Raw genomic sequence first — 17,013 nt, 5'->3', positions numbered from 1 at the left:
TATATTTTATTAACTACACACTTAAAACACTAATTTACAATTCCTTAATTCTCGTGCCGAAACCAAACGTGTGAACACTATCCACATAAAAGTGGAAAAACTACCCGCAAACAAGCAGGAATTGAACCCAAGACCTCTCATAAAGAAGAGTCTTTGGGTGCCTCAGCTTTGCCACTTGAGCTAGGCCTCATCCGTCATCTAGCTAACTTTGTTTGTTAACTCAACGTTAATCAACTAATTATCTATCATAAACTGACTTATCAGCTAACTACATTAGTTAACCCATCAACTAACCTATTATATGACGATCCAACATAAGCCAATCCTATATATTGATTAAACTCCATAAATCGAACTGAACTTATTAGTTGATTGACTTTAACTTGCCCGTTGCATTTGATGTCATACTTTACAAATATCCACTTTGATTAATACGAATCCTTAAACCTATTTTTTCCAATCCAGTCTATTATAGGACCTTTCGCAAAGATCAAAATTCATCAAGTAAGAACAAAAACTAGCTCAAGGCAATATTTGAATGAACAACACGTAAAGTCTTTACCAACATATCTGCAACATTGTTATCTGTAGATAATTTCATCACTTTAACAACATATTTGTTAACAATATCCCTAACATGATGTGTCACACCAATGTATTTCGACCTTTCATGATATATTTGATGCTTTATCAAATGAATTGCACTTTGATTATCATAATTGATACTCGGAACTGAGTATTTGTCCTCTGCCTCGAACTATATGTCACCACCTTTGCGTCTCTATCATATCATGCGTCTACGTGTGAACTGCACCGAACTAGGACAAGCACGAGCCACAACCGAACCCAGTAGCGGATTCAGGCGAGGGCGGTGGGGGTACAGCTGTACCCCCAGAAAAAGAAAATTTATACTAGTAGTATTATGCATTTAGGGGATTAATATGTATTTGACTTGTATTTGTACCCCCAAGTTCCCACTTCCCACCGGCCAAGTCACTCAAGTGAATTAATTTAGTTTGGGCTTTAGGCCCAACTAAAATTAAAAAATGGTGGCGGCTTAAGAATCACACAAAAGAATTAGAGGGAGAGTGATAGTTATGTTTTTTTTTTCTTGTTCTAACAATATTTAGGAACACACAATTCTTAACATTAAATTAAGTATTTTTTGTATTTATGTTTATGAGACTATTTTTTCGTACCCCCAATTTAAAAATCCTGGATCCGCCACTGACCGAACCACCTCCATAAGTTATATTGCCAAAACTAAAGGCTCTTCAATGCTCATCGCTGTGATGCGCAAATGCGAAATGCACCTCATAGCGCCTATTGCAACAAGTGTGACATGCCCGTGCTCGGACTCGAATGGTGCTTTCTCGTAGGTAACTAGGCTAGTCATAAAATGACTAACACAAAATATTCACTCGGGTGCACCATAGTGATGTACACTTGATTGTTTTCTTCTAATGCGATAACATATAAATAATTTGAGACTACTTTATTTTTCCAATGTGAGATAACCATATTTCCCATATTTTAAGTACCAAACTTTAGGCATTCCTAAAAAAGTATAAAATTTTAGGCATTAATTATTCATTCATCATCACTCGAAAATAAACTAATAAATATATTAAATTTATATACTTGACACGTAGATTCTGAAACTAACATTTATTAATCTCAACAAATTTCAATGAAATTATCATATTTAAATATGATTTTATAATTATTTATTCACCTATTTTCCAACAAACATAACTATTTTTATTATACTTTTATACATATAGATTTATAAATTTGAAGAATTATTTTCATGACTATTTTCACTTGCATCTCGGCTACCCGTACCGAACTCTAGCTCTTAACAGCCTTGCGTAAAGCTTCAGTTTTCTCAAACCCAGAAACCAAGGTTTTTACTTACAATCCGTTGGTGACGAGTGCTATTAGGGTTGCGGGTTCTACTCTAGCAAGACCTTATAACACATTAATGGAAGTAGGGCTTTAGAGAACACAATTCGAACGCTTTCAGGTTTAATTTACCAAAATTAAATTGTTTTAGTTTTCAATTGTGTTTAATAAGAATTGCGAAAGTACATATAGCTGCATTTTTTTTATGTATATTAACTAAATGACGATTTTATATAAAAAAAGAAAAGAAAAAACCTAAAAAAAACCCTTGAAAGCACAGAAGGAGTAGACTAATGGCCGAGCCTCATTAAAACCTTTTCACGGAAAACCCAGTGGGAAAAACCGTGAAAAGGAAAAAGAGTACTCGTCTAAACACAAAACGAAAGTAGGGGAGAGCGGAAGGGAAAGTTTCCGGAACTCCGGCCTAACCATTGTCCCCAAACTATCCCGGCTCTCACCCCACGAAAAAAAACTAAACGGCCGGTTAGACGCCGTCGCCGTAAGAAAGAACAAACCCAAACAAAGAAAAACGAGAGCAAAACAACCGGGTATATGCCATCTCCGTAAGCACTCCACAACCTCCATCCCCAAAACCCACGAAAAAAAGGAGACAACACTACCGGTTAAAAACCATCGCTGTGAATGCTCCACCACAACGAACCAGAAGAACCTCATAAAATAGGCAACAACACTACCATAACGACGTTGCTGGTGTTGCCCCAAAAACCAGAAATCCTCCAAAGTGATGAATAGCTGAAACCTATGACCAATGAAGATCCAAATCCAGAGAGAAACCCGAACGCCAAGTGCTCGAAGAAAATCCCGAGCCAACTGCAGCCTGAACGCCATCATGACGATGAAATCACGTTGAGCAAACCAGCTCGCAGTAGCCAAGAACAAACGAGAATAAGGAGATACAACTCCGAGATTCAGAATATCAACTACAAAATCTACTGAATCCCCTAAAGAAAACGTCCCCGATAAACAGAGACAAAAACCAACGGAGTCCGACCAGTAGCGTCCCCGAGCCGAGCGCACCCAAACCCGGAAGGACTCTACCGACACTCCATCCCTCACCAAACCAGGGCAGCACAAGCTCAACTCCATCCACCGCCTCAAAACCCACGCCTCCATCAGCGCAAGAACCAACGGAGCATCAAGAGCACCCATCTTAATCCAAACGCCTGCCAAGTGTTCGAAGAAAATCCCAAACCAAGATCTCCCCATACACACGCCAACAAAACCAAGAAAAAGCTGAACCCAACAACCACCCATCAGCCCCAACTACCGTTTCTGACGCAGATGGCTACGCGAAGCCATGTCAAGGCGAACCGCAGCCCTAATCTCCTCAATCTCGTGTGGCCACCACCCTTCCGAACGTTGTTGGTTAGCCATTATATCTGCCGCCTTGTTTCCTTCTCTAAAGATGTGAGAAACCTGCAGCGAGAAAGCATCTAACATCTTTAAAATCCTATTCCACGCCGCCTTAAAACGCCAAGGCACATTTAAAGAACGAGAATTAAGAATGGATATCACGTAGGTGGAATCGGCTTCAATCCAAAGCTTGTGCCATCCACGATTGTGAGCAATTTGAATCGCCGAGATAACAGCCAGGAGTTCCGCTTCAAAGGCAAAACCCGAGCCACCTTTGAAGTGAAAACAACCACGCACCACATTCCAATTATCTCTAAACACCCCACCTGCAGCAATAGTGCCCGGAGCTCCCGTCGCCGAGCCATCAGTATTCACTTTGATCCATGGTGTTCGCTAATATTTTCACCACGCCGCAAGTATACGGGTAGTTGTAATATATGGAAGCAAGGTCGTATCCCACAAGGACTAGTAGTTCAATCTAGTGATTATCCTAATTCATTTTACTCGACTATTTAGACTAAACGATTGAGTGATTGGTTTGATTATCCAACTAAATACTTAACAAGTGCAAAGACAAATAAAACCAAATAAGCAAGTGGATTAATAAGATGATTAAGGCGATTTAGGGACTAGGCATCGATGATTAAGTAAAAGACTTCAATTATAGCTCAATATTAATCTTGACAATCCTAATTATCTAGAGTGATCTCCCAACTAGTTCTAGCCCCCTCCCGGACGACTAGAGCGGTAGATTACGGGTCATAGTTGCCGTCCCCGGTCAACTTCTAACCTATAACTCCCAAAAGCACACAAAGATCGACATACTCTCACCCAACTCTCAACCTCCCGGTTATCGAATTGATATGTTTCAAACACCTTATCTATTGCAATTATCCTCTCCCGATTCAATGTGCAAATTAGAAATGCATAGAATGTGGCCAACAATCCATACAAGAAATAAATCAAGGGTTTGAAAAGATAATGTGCAAATGAACAAACAAGATTTATATTGAGCATAAATAATCAATCCATTACAATAATCATCTAGCCTAATCCCCAAATCAAAGAGAAATTTAGCCTAACATGTTCAAACACAATAAATCAAAGTTAAAGGTGTACATAATGAAAGAGAGAGTAAGAAATGACAAATCCTATTTATGAGCTTCTTCTTCCTTCTCTTCTCTTCAATGGTCTTCAATGGTAGATGGGTGTGTTAAAGGAGGCTAGGGTTTTTGTGTGTGGAGTGTTGGGGAAGATGAGTGATGGAGAAGAAGAATAATGAGAGAAAAAGGGGGAAAATGGGGTTTAAGGGCTGAAAAACGCGACTCCGCTCTTTTCCCGCGGTCATGGCCCGCGCCCGTGGTGCTCAAACGTGGGCAAAACTCAGGGGACCCGCGGTCCCGCCCCGCGGCCGCGGGTGGTGACCGTGGGGGGGACCCGCGGTCCCAGCCCGCGGCCGCGGGTGGTGACCGCGGTACATCCCTGGACTTGAGCACTTAGCCCGCGGTCCCACCCCGCGGCCGCGGGTGGTGACCGCGGGCGATACCTTCCCCACGACGCGTGACCGCGGCCGCGGCCTCTGTGCGCGGCTGACTTTGTCGGCCCCGTTCTCCCTCGTCCGAGCTCCGATTCGGGCGCCGTTCACGCTCATGGATTCCTCTCGAGACGTACTTCAATCCTATGCTCTCACAATTCTCCAATCAACTCTTGATTTGCCCTGAAAATACTCAAAAACTATACCAAGCAATCAAAACTTCATAAATACTAAATATTCGGGCACAAACAAGCATTCACAAGCAAAACATGAAGGGAAATGACAACAAAACATGTGGAATTGAGGTACGAAAACCATGTTTGTCAACCCCCCAAACTTAAAGTGTTGTTTGTCCCCAAACGACGAAGAGAAGAGAAATAAAAGTAAACAAACATGTAAGCATGAATTGGTGTCATTTCAAAGGCTTCAACAATTTTTTCAAATGAGTATCACAAGTAGATGTGCATTTCAAGAAATCACAAGTGTCAAAGAGTTCAACATTAGAGCCTCCAAGCTTGAATCCTCACAAAGGTGGATGTTTCAATGGTGCACTCAACTCTCAAGTGTTTAGAATGGACGTGTTTGCACTCAACTTGAAACAATGCATGCAATCTACCATAAGCTTGCCATTTATCCTAACTCTTTATACTTCAATGTGTTATAAATAAAGATCAAAAAGGGCTTTCCTTGGGTTGTAATGAGGGTTCTTTGGTAAGGTGAGTAATTTTTAGGCAAAGTGACTCATCCCACGATCAAATAATCATAATGAACAAATCGACTTCACTATTTCTCTTATCAAACATAAACCACAATCCCTGCATTTCATCCTTAGTGATATCTATCATGGCCATGATTCAAAAGGCAAATCACTCCCCTTTATGCTCTTTTATTCACATTCATTTTCATTTCTTTTTCATTTTGAGCTCATAGGGGACTAGTGATTTTCACTTAATCAAAGCTTGATAAGCACTTTCAATCATTTCCCAAACTTTTCTTCATCAAAGCAACCACCAACACTCTAGGTTCTACCCCTTTATTATTGGTTATTCAAAGAAAGGCTACAAGGCACAAAAGGGGTAAACTAGGATCATATGAGAATTTGGACACAATTTGAGTTAAGTGGCTAACAAAGATGGCCTTAAATCACTTCAATATTAACAACACATCTACTTTTATTTTCAAGAGAGGACTCATGGCAAGTTCTAGAGATCAACACACATGCTCAAATGATTTACACTCAAGAACAAAATGAGATTGTAAATGTATGACAATCAAAGGCTCAATTCTCACAAGCTCATTTCTTTTTCAAGTTCTTGGAGGTGCAACATTTAGCTCATCATCACAAGTTCAAACTCTTCATGCAAAATCAACAAGTGATACATAACAATTTCTTTTCAAAAACACAATCATATCATAAGCCCAATAACAAACAAATCATCCTCACAAAATTTGTTACAATTATCCCAACAAAAATCAAAACATCAAAAAGTCTTTCAATTATTCAAAACATAACAAAAACACAACATGCAAAAACACAAGATAAACGAGACAACTAATCCATCTTCCCCCTCCCCCCAAACTTATTTCACACAAAGTGGAAATAAGGATGGAGGAAAAGAGAAGGATAAGTTGGCTCGGACTCACAATGGTACGGGCACGACTACGGTGGCGGGAAGGGGCCATGGAAGGCATGGAAGTGGCGCATGTGCTCTTCATAGCGGCGCCGCTCATCCTCTTGGTATTGCAAAAAGGCTTCATATTGCCTTCTTTGCTCTTCTTGGATTGCATCAAAGCGGGCCATGTTTGCGGCTTGGAAGGAGTCAAAGCGGCCCATCATCCTATCCTCAAATCCGACACCCCCTCCTGGATACGCCGGGGGTGGTTGAGGTATCTCACCACCTGGTTCATATGCTTGCTCTTCCTCCTCGCCCTCGGGGGCGTGTTGTTGTGCATGTGCGTCTTGGAGGTGAGCAATGGTGGCGGCAAAGTGGGCGGGCTGACGCATGCCTAGGTTAGCGGCCTCCCCGGGGCCCATGATGGTGGTAAGGGCCGGATTGGGCAATGGGAAGTACACATTGCCGTTGTCGCCCTTGAGGATCCACAAAAGCCGTCTCCCGGAGGCGAGAAAGTGTTGTTGCACTAGGCAACGTTGGTCGAGGAGGATGTCACGGGAGATGGGGTCTTCTTGAATAGCCACCCCAAGATGTGTCGCTATAGGGGTGATCATGCCTCCAATGCATATTTTGCCCCCTCTTGTGTGAGCTTGAGATTCGAATTGGTCGGCCAAAAGACACCCAAGAGATAAGGAGATGTTGGTGAGGGCGCCTTGAATGAGTAAGAGCTCATTCGACCGACAAAAGCCCACATTCTCCCGACCAAGGAAAGTGAACCCGAAGGCCCGTTGGGTAAGGCGGATAACCGGGTTGCGCAATGACGCTGCCTTTGATCGCCGGGAGTCATAGCCTGCAATCTCCTCCACGCCTCGAAAGTGACATCGTTCCCACATACGGGTGGGATTGAACTCTAACCCACCGGCGTATGCTCCTCCTTGGGGGCAACCCAAAATCTCGTCCAACTCATCAATAGTTAGCTCTCGGGGCTCATTCCCGAGTTGGAAAGAGATTCTTGATGGAGCTCCGTTGGACTTGATGAGCTGGAATGTGGAGAGGAACTCAAGAGTGAGCCCTCGGTATGCTAACCATCCCCCAGTGATTACTCGCCGCCATCCGCCTCTATCCGCCAAAGACCAAATGTCTTCGGCTATTCCCATGGCCTCGATAGTTTCCGAGCAAATATACCGGCATTGCCGGTGAGGAATGGCACAAAGTTGCTCCCAACGTTCGCGGGAGTCCGGAGTAGGAAGTCGAATCCCATAGAATTGAGGAGTGTGCCGAGTGATAGTCACCTCATCGGCACGGGAGGTACTGGCCTTCCCCTTTCCTTTGCCCTTTGTTACACGTGGTGCCATAGCAAAATGTGCCTACAAAACCAAGTGTGAGTCTTTATTTGACACAACAAACGACAACAACAAGATACTAGAAAACAACTTAACTAAGCAAATTAGCCCGGGAAACGGGCGAATTCTTATTCTAAAAGCACATAAATTTATCACACCATCACAATGCATCTCACAACAACACATAGCATCAAAATCAAGCCCACAATCACCAAAATCTCCCCCCCCCAAACTTAGACATTTATCTACACCCAACACAAGCAAATTCTTAAGCAATAATGTCAATTAAGCATAAATTCACCGATTAAATTGCAATTAAATGAAAGACCCATCATCCTAGACATGCATAGAAGCAATTAAAATCATCAATTCAACAATGTAGCACAATGTAGGAAAAATCCTAATTTTGAGCCCTAATTGCATATAAACATGTAGAATGCAAAATATCACAAAATAATCGGTAAAAATCTTCTAAATCATGCTTAGAATGTAAAAATGAAGGAATGAGAGCAAGTAAAACATACCTTGTAGTTGGATTTGGAAGTGAAAGTGAGGAGGAAGAGTGTGTAATTTCGTGGGTGGTGTGAAATGAGAGTGAAAGGTGAGGAAAAAAGGGTGAAAAAAGGTTAAAAACCCGAGTCAACGCAGGTCAACGCGAGGCCAGGAGGCCCGCGGTCCCGCCCGCGGCCGCGGGTGGTGACCGCGGGACATCCCTGGATCAGCGCGTTTCGCCCGCGGTCCCACCCCGCGGCCGCGGGTGGTGACCGCGGGCTCCCTGGGAGTCCTCACCTCTGAAAAATTCAATTTTTATGCGTTTTTCTCTCAATTTTTTTTTTTTTTTTTAAGATAAAGGGAATTAAACTCACAAACAAAAGAAATCACACACATATAAAAAAATATATACATAGATGAATATATAATACCTATGTATATGTGTGTTTATTGAACTTGCAAAAATTAAAGATACCTTGTTGGGGTGCCTCCCAACTAGCGCTTAGTTTAACGTCGTGAGCTCGACGTCTTCATGATGGTGTCATGTCTTTGGTTCGGCGAGAATGATGACGGACACTTTCTCTCGTGGCTCGGCTCGAAAGTATGCCTTAATGCGTTGGCCATTCACCACAAAAGTGCGTCCATCGTTGCCCTTCAATTCAATAGCTCCATTGGGGGAGACCTTGTTGATGAGGAATGGGCCCGACCATTTGGACTTGAGTTTTCCCGGAAAGAGTGAAAGGCGGGAATTGAAGAGAAGGACCTCATCCCCGGGTGCAAATTCCCGTTTGTGGATCATCCTATCATGAAACCTCTTGGTCCTCTCTTTGTAGAGGCTTGAGCTTGCAAATGCCTCACTTCGAAATTCATCCAACTCATTGAGTTGAAAGACTCTAGCTTGGCCGGCCTTCTTGAAATCAAAATTGAGCTTCTTGACCGCCCAATATGCCCTGTGCTCTAACTCTACGGGGAGATGACATGACTTCCCGTATACAAGTTGGTATGGTGACATGCCAAGCGGTGTCTTGTACGCCGTTCGATATGCCCAAAGTGCGTCATCAAGCAAGAGAGACCAATCCTTCCGGCTCCCATTCACCGTCTTCTCTAGCACTTGTTTAATCTCCCGGTTTGCCAACTCGGTTTGACCATTGGCTTGGGGATGATAAGCCGTTGTCACTCTATGCTTCACCCCGTACTTTTTGAGAAGTCCTTCCATCCACTTGTTGCAAAAGTGGGATCCTCCATCGCTTATCAAGGCCCTTGGAATTCCATGCCTTGTCAAAATATTCTTTTGAAGGAACTTGATCACCACTTTGGAGTCATTGGTTTGAGTAGGAATTGCTTCCACCCATCTTGAAACATATTCCACGGCCAACAAAATGTATTGGAAGCCGAAAGACATTGGGAATGGGCCCATAAAGTCTATGCCCCATACGTCAAAGAGCTCAACTTCAATCACATTGTTAAGGGGCATCTCGTGCTTCTTTGATATTCCTCCCATTCTTTGGCATTGATCACAACTCAAAATAAATGAGTGGCAATCCTTGAAAATAGTTGGCCAATAGAAGCCACTTTGAAGCACCTTAAAAGCGGTTCGGTTGGTGCCAAAGTGCCCTCCACTAGGGGAAGAATGACACTCCCTCATAATAGCTCCCCATTCCTCTTCGGGTACACACCGCCGGATGATGGTGTCGGCACATCGTCGATACAAGAACGGCTCATCCCATAAGAAGAATTTCACATCATGAAAGAATTTTTTTCTTTGGTAACGATTCAACTCGGGTGGTGGATGAATGCCGGATGCAAGATAGTTGACGTAGTCCGCATACCATGGGGTGTGGGTCTTGACTTGCAAGATTTGCTCATCGGGAAAATTCTCATTGATGGGCACATCGGCATTTTCCCCTTCCACGGGATTCTCAAGTCTTGAAAGGTGATCCGCCACAACATTTTCACATCCTCTCCTATCTCGGATTTCAATATTAAACTCTTGAAGGAGGAGGATCCACCTTATCAACCTCGGCTTGGCATCTTTCTTCTCAAATAAATATCGGATGGCCGCATGATCGGTGTGAACAATAGATTTTGTGCCAATGAGGTAGGAGCGGAATTTGTCGAAGGCATACACAACCGCCAAAAGTTCTTTTTCAGTGACGGTGTAGTTTGATTGAGCCTTATCTAGAGTCCTACTAGCGTAGTAGATGACTCTAAATAGCTTGTCTTTCTTTTGCCCCAACACGGCCCCGACGGCGATGTCGCTTGCGTCACACATGAGCTCAAACGGTTGTGACCAATCCGGTGTGATCAAGATGGGAGCACTCACTAAAGCCTTTTTGAGTTTTTCAAAGGCCACCAAACAATCTTCATCAAAGTTGAACTTTGCATCTTTTTCAAGAAGGTGACATAAGGGTTTGGTGATCTTTGAGAAATCTTGGATGAATCTTCGATAGAACCCGGCATGTCCAAGGAAGCTTCTCACGGCTTTCTCATTGGATGGTGGTGGAAGCTTCTCAATGGCCACTATCTTTGCTCGATCCACCTCCAATCCGGCTTTGGAGACCTTGTGTCCAAGCACAATTCCATCCCTAACCATAAAATGACATTTTTTCCAATTCAATACAAGGTTAGTTTCCTCACACCTTTGCAACACAATAGATAGATTATGGAGACAATGATAAAAAGAATTGCCAAAGATAGAAAAGTCATCCATAAAAACTTCCATTACATTTTCAATTAAATCATGGAAAATGGCCATCATGCATCGTTGAAAAGTAGCGGGGGCATTGCAAAGACCAAATGGAATGCGTCTATAAGCAAAAATGCCATAAGGACAAGTGAAAGCGGTCTTTTCTTGGTCCTCCGGGGCAATCATGATTTGATTATACCCGGAGTACCCATCAAGAAAACAATAAAATTCATACCCCGCCAACCTATCAAGCATTTGGTCAATAAAAGGAAGAGGAAAGTGATCTTTTCGAGTAGCTGTGTTCAACATCCTATAGTCAATACACATCCTCCATCCATTTACTAACCTAGTTGCAATTAGCTCATTATGCTCATCTTTTATGACGGTTATCCCCCCCTTTTTAGCAACAACTTGAGTGGGACTAACCCACTCACTATCCGAAATAGCAAAAATAATTCCCGCATCAAGCAATTTGAGAACTTCTTTTCTTACTACTTCTTGCATAATAGGGTTTAACCGTCTTTGGCCTTGCCTCCTAGGTTTAAAATCATCTTCCATCAAAATCCTATGCATGCAAATGGATGGGCTAATCCCTTTTAAATCGGAAATTGACCATCCTATAGCGGACCTATACTTCCTCAAAACATTTAGCAATTGATCAAGCTCATGAGGAGAAAGGTAGGATGATACAATTACCGGATACGCCTCATCCTCACCAAGGAAGGCGTATTTCAAGTGTTCGGGGAGAGGTTTTAACTCCAAGCTGGGAGTCTTCTTCTCCACTCCTTCATCTTTCGGCTCTCCATTTCTCAAGTCCAAGAAACATGTCTCTCCTTGTGAAATTTTCTGCACAAAGTTCATTTCATTAGCCTCAATAAATAAGTTAGAAGCATTAAACTCATCATTATCAACAAAAGAGAATAGAGGGTTTAGGAGGCAAGTGTCCATTGGATTGTTGTAGGTGTGGTACTCCTCCATGTTGATGCAAGACTCTATCACTTGCATCATCTTGCATTCACCAACCCTCTTTTCTTCTTCCTCCTTGTACTTGAGAGCCTTGTGGATTGAAAATGTGAAGCTCTCGTCATTCACTCTAAGGGTGAGTTCGCCCTTAGCAACATCAATGAGGGCTCTCCCCGTTGCCAAGAAAGGGCGCCCCAGAATCAAAGGCACATCTTTGTCTTCCACCATGTCCAAAACAACAAAGTCCACCGGGAAAATGAAATTGTTGACTTTCACTAGGACATCTTCTACTATCCCCTTTGGATAGGAAACGGAACGATCTGCCATTTGAAGGGCAATTGTGGTTGGCTTGATGGTGCCAATCTCTAGCTTGTTGAAGATTGAGAGCGGCATCAAATTTATACTTGCTCCCAAATCACACAAAGCTTTCCCAAAACGATCATTCCCAATATCACAAGGGATTGTGAAGCTCCCGGGGTCCTTGATCTTGGTGGGGATTTTTCTTTGGAGAACGGCACTACATTCTTCGGTTAGATTGACCGTCTCATTCTCTCCCATCTTCCTCTTGTTTGATATGACCTCCTTTAGGAACTTTGCATAGGAGGGCATTTGTTTCAAAGCTTCAATAAGTGGAATGTTGATGTGCACCTTTCGAAAAATCTCAAGAAACTTGGAGAATTCATTCTCCACATTCTTCTTTTGATGTCTTTGAGGAAAAGGGATTGGTGGGCAAATAAGGTGGTGGAGCCACGTACACCTCCTTCTTCTTTCCTCTATCTCCTTGTTCCTTTGAAGGGTTGCCATCTCCAACTTCAACCACAACACCACTTCTATCTTCTTCGTCGGGCATCTTGGGCTCTTCATATGTTGTCCCACTCCTTAGAGCAATGGCCTTGCAATGCTCCTTGGGATTCACGATTGTGTTGCTTGGGAATTGCCCTTGTTGGTGTTGATTGTTTATAGACTCGGCAATTTGTCCCACTTGTATCTCAAGCATTTTCAATTGCTTGGCTTGAGCCTCTAACTTCTCATCCGTTCTTGTCATGTGAGCTTGAGTCGTGGTCATGAACTTCATCAATATTTCTTCAAGGTTGAGCTTCTTCTCTTCCTTGATCATGCCATGGCTCACCGCAAATCCGGGCGGTGGTTGCAAGAAATTGTTTGGATTGCTATAGGAGAGGTTAGGGTGGCGGTTAGGTTGGAATCCTTGAGTGTATTGCCCTTGCCCTTGGTAGCCACCTTGTTGTTGGGGCCGGAAGTTCGCATAGCCTCGGTTGTTGTTGTTGTTGATGTAGTTCACATCCTCGAAGCTAGTTTGTTCTTCAACCACGGGCTCTACCCTTGACATTGATATAGCATCAATCTTGCTATTCATGGCGGTCAATTGAGCCGTCAAAAGAGCTATCGGATCCGAGCTTGTTGTAGCCGCCACCTTCTTCAAGATGATCCTCTCCGTTGGGAATTGATGGCAATTGGTGGCCAAGTTCTCTATGATGTGAGCGGCCTCCGCGTGGCTTTTCTCCAACAATGCTCCATTGGCCGATGCATTCATGTCTCTTTGCATCTCACCACTACACCCGGTGTAGAATACACAAATGATTGTGTTTTGATCTAAACCATGGTTAGGGCACTTCCTTAGCATCTCTTTGAATCTCTCCCAAGCTTCGTAGAAGGATTCTCCATCAAATTGGTGAAATTGGACTATGTCCTTCTTCATCTTCATGGTTCTACCCGGAGGGTAGAACTTGTTGAGAAACTTTTGAGCCATGTTCTCCCATGTAGTGATAGAACCACCCTCTAAAGATTGGTACCATGTCTTGGCCATGCCCCTTAGCGAAAAGGGGAAGAGTCGAAGTCGAATGGCATCCTCCGGGACTCCATTCATCTTGATGGTGCCGCATATCTCCAAGAAGTTTCCAAGATGTCCATTCGGGTCATCTTGGGAAAGACCGGCGAATTGGTTTTGTTGTACCATATTTATGAGGGTCGGCTTGAGCTCAAAATTTGTGGCGTTGATTCTCGGGGCATTCACTCCTCCTTGTTGGACAATGGGTTGGAACATATTGCTAATAGGTGGTGGTGGAGGTGTATTTCTTAGAGCTTCTTGCTCATTGATTTTCCCTTGCATGGCTTCTAATTGCATTTGAAGTTGACGGATTAAGTCGTAATTTTCCGCCATAGCTTCCTCCAACTCTCTATCTCTTCTTGTTCTTGCTTTGTTGTGTCGACAAAAAGCTTCAACCTCAAGGTTTATAGGTATAAGAGGTGCACCCTTAGATCTTGTGTTCATACACTACCTATCAACCAACAAGAACAAGAAGTCAAAACACAATCTTAAAATAGAAAACAAAAATTAAAGCAAGTAAAATGTCTAAAGTAGTTAAGCACAATGAAGCAAAATATCACAAGCAAAGAAACTAAACTAATCCCCGGCAACGGCGCCAAAAACTTGTTCGCTAATATTTTCACCACGCCGCAAGTATACGGGTAGTTGTAATATATGGAAGCAAGGTCGTATCCCACAAGGACTAGTAGTTCAATCTAGTGATTATCCTAATTCATTTTACTCGACTATTTAGACTAAACGATTGAGTGATTGGTTTGATTATCCAACTAAATACTTAACAAGTGCAAAGACAAATAAAACCAAATAAGCAAGTGGATTAATAAGATGATTAAGGCGATTTAGGGACTAGGCATCGATGATTAAGTAAAAGACTTCAATTATAGCTCAATATTAATCTTGACAATCCTAATTATCTAGAGTGATCTCCCAACTAGTTCTAGCCCCCTCCCGGACGACTAGAGCGGTAGATTACGGGTCATAGTTGCCGTCCCCGGTCAACTTCTAACCTATAACTCCCAAAAGCACACAAAGATCGACATACTCTCACCCAACTCTCAACCTCCCGGTTATCGAATTGATATGTTTCAAACACCTTATCTATTGCAATTATCCTCTCCCGATTCAATGTGCAAATTAGAAATGCATAGAATGTGGCCAACAATCCATACAAGAAATAAATCAAGGGTTTGAAAAGATAATGTGCAAATGAACAAACAAGATTTATATTGAGCATAAATAATCAATCCATTACAATAATCATCTAGCCTAATCCCCAAATCAAAGAGAAATTTAGCCTAACATGTTCAAACACAATAAATCAAAGTTAAAGGTGTACATAATGAAAGAGAGAGTAAGAAATGACAAATCCTATTTATGAGCTTCTTCTTCCTTCTCTTCTCTTCAATGGTCTTCAATGGTAGATGGGTGTGTTAAAGGAGGCTAGGGTTTTTGTGTGTGGAGTGTTGGGGAAGATGAGTGATGGAGAAGAAGAATAATGAGAGAAAAAGGGGGAAAATGGGGTTTAAGGGCTGAAAAACGCGACTCCGCTCTTTTCCCGCGGTCATGGCCCGCGCCCGTGGTGCTCAAACGTGGGCAAAACTCAGGGGACCCGCGGTCCCGCCCCGCGGCCGCGGGTGGTGACCGTGGGGGGGACCCGCGGTCCCAGCCCGCGGCCGCGGGTGGTGACCGCGGTACATCCCTGGACTTGAGCACTTAGCCCGCGGTCCCACCCCGCGGCCGCGGGTGGTGACCGCGGGCGATACCTTCCCCACGACGCGTGACCGCGGCCGCGGCCTCTGTGCGCGGCTGACTTTGTCGGCCCCGTTCTCCCTCGTCCGAGCTCCGATTCGGGCGCCGTTCACGCTCATGGATTCCTCTCGAGACGTACTTCAATCCTATGCTCTCACAATTCTCCAATCAACTCTTGATTTGCCCTGAAAATACTCAAAAACTATACCAAGCAATCAAAACTTCATAAATACTAAATATTCGGGCACAAACAAGCATTCACAAGCAAAACATGAAGGAAAATGACAACAAAACATGTGGAATTGAGGTACGAAAACCATGTTTGTCACATGGCGCCACCGGTGGCCACCAATGCACCTCCACAAACTCCGGAGGAGGAGCACTCCTGGTAGTAACACCCACTGCCCGGAGAATCAGATAATCCGACCAAGAATTCCACATGTAGCCTAATTTAGCAAAGTTATCATCAATCTCTTTGAAAGCAACTTTCACAGTGTGGATTACACGACTTGCTTCGAACTTTTGATTATCAAAGATACAATTGTTTCTCTGCATCCAGATGGCCCAGATGACCGTGATGATACCCGCTTTCCAGAAATTACCGGTGAGGGGACTAAGTTTATACTGCCAAGCTGCCACCAAAAAACTATGAATATCATTCTCTTGCAACCCTTGCGTGAAATTAAACCACCCAAGAAACGTAACCCAAATATTCTTGACACGCTCACAATTCCAGAAAAGGTGATCCTGATACTCACTTCCTTTTAAGCAAAGCAAACAGACGTTAGGCATGATCATACCGTAGCGGATAAGGCGATCATAAGTCGGCATTCTATTATGAAGAAGACGCCAACAGATCAAAGAACGTCGAATCGGAATAAAAGATTCCCAAAGCCAAGAACCCCAAGACACCTTCGGAAAATGATGACAATGCTTGTTGAAGGCCAGCGCAGTAGTGACATTTCCGTGCAACGAGGGTTTCCAGAAACGCACATCTCCCTCAGTACCAAGAGGAGTGAGTAAAATATCACACACTATCTCAGGAAAAGCATTAACAAAGGCTTGCGTGAAATGCCAGACCCCATCGTAGAAATAATCAGCCACCGATTGAGTAAGAAACGGAAGCATGAAATGCAGAATACCGCATTTATTCATAAGATTATACCCAAGCCAGTCGTCATACCAGAACGAAGTAGAAGCGCCGTCACCAATATACGAGTACGAATCTGCCACCAAACCATCAATTTCCTCACGTAAGCTCATCCAGATAGTAGAAGCAGCCACCAGAGATTTACTACGCCCAAATCGATCGAGATATCTATCTCTAATCAAATCATATCCGAACTCACGCCCACCAACCACCTTCCACGCCATTTTCATGAGATAGCTCTTATTCATGAGCTCGAACGATCTTACCCCGAGACCGCCCTCCTCCTTAATCGAGCAGACCCTCTTCCAACTCACAGAATAAGACGGCGTCTGCTTGATGTTGCCAGTCCAAAGGAAAT

At 43.3% G+C, this 17,013-nt stretch overlaps 1 non-coding gene across 1 annotated transcript; it reads left to right on the top strand.

The window, feature by feature from the left end:
• Positions 1 to 13,523: 13,523 nt before the first annotated feature.
• LOC131019221 (small nucleolar RNA R71) lies at positions 13,524 to 13,630 on the top strand. The gene has a single exon (XR_009100142.1). It is a non-coding gene; the product is annotated as a small nucleolar RNA R71 (small nucleolar RNA).
• Positions 13,631 to 17,013: the final 3,383 nt, after the last annotated feature.

This window comes from Salvia miltiorrhiza, chromosome 3 (assembly GCF_028751815.1).
Source record: "Salvia miltiorrhiza cultivar Shanhuang (shh) chromosome 3, IMPLAD_Smil_shh, whole genome shotgun sequence".
NCBI classification, from domain to species: Eukaryota; Viridiplantae; Streptophyta; class Magnoliopsida; order Lamiales; family Lamiaceae; genus Salvia; species Salvia miltiorrhiza.
Note: the sequence above shows the minus strand (reverse complement) of the source record. Positions and strands in the feature narration are given on the sequence as shown.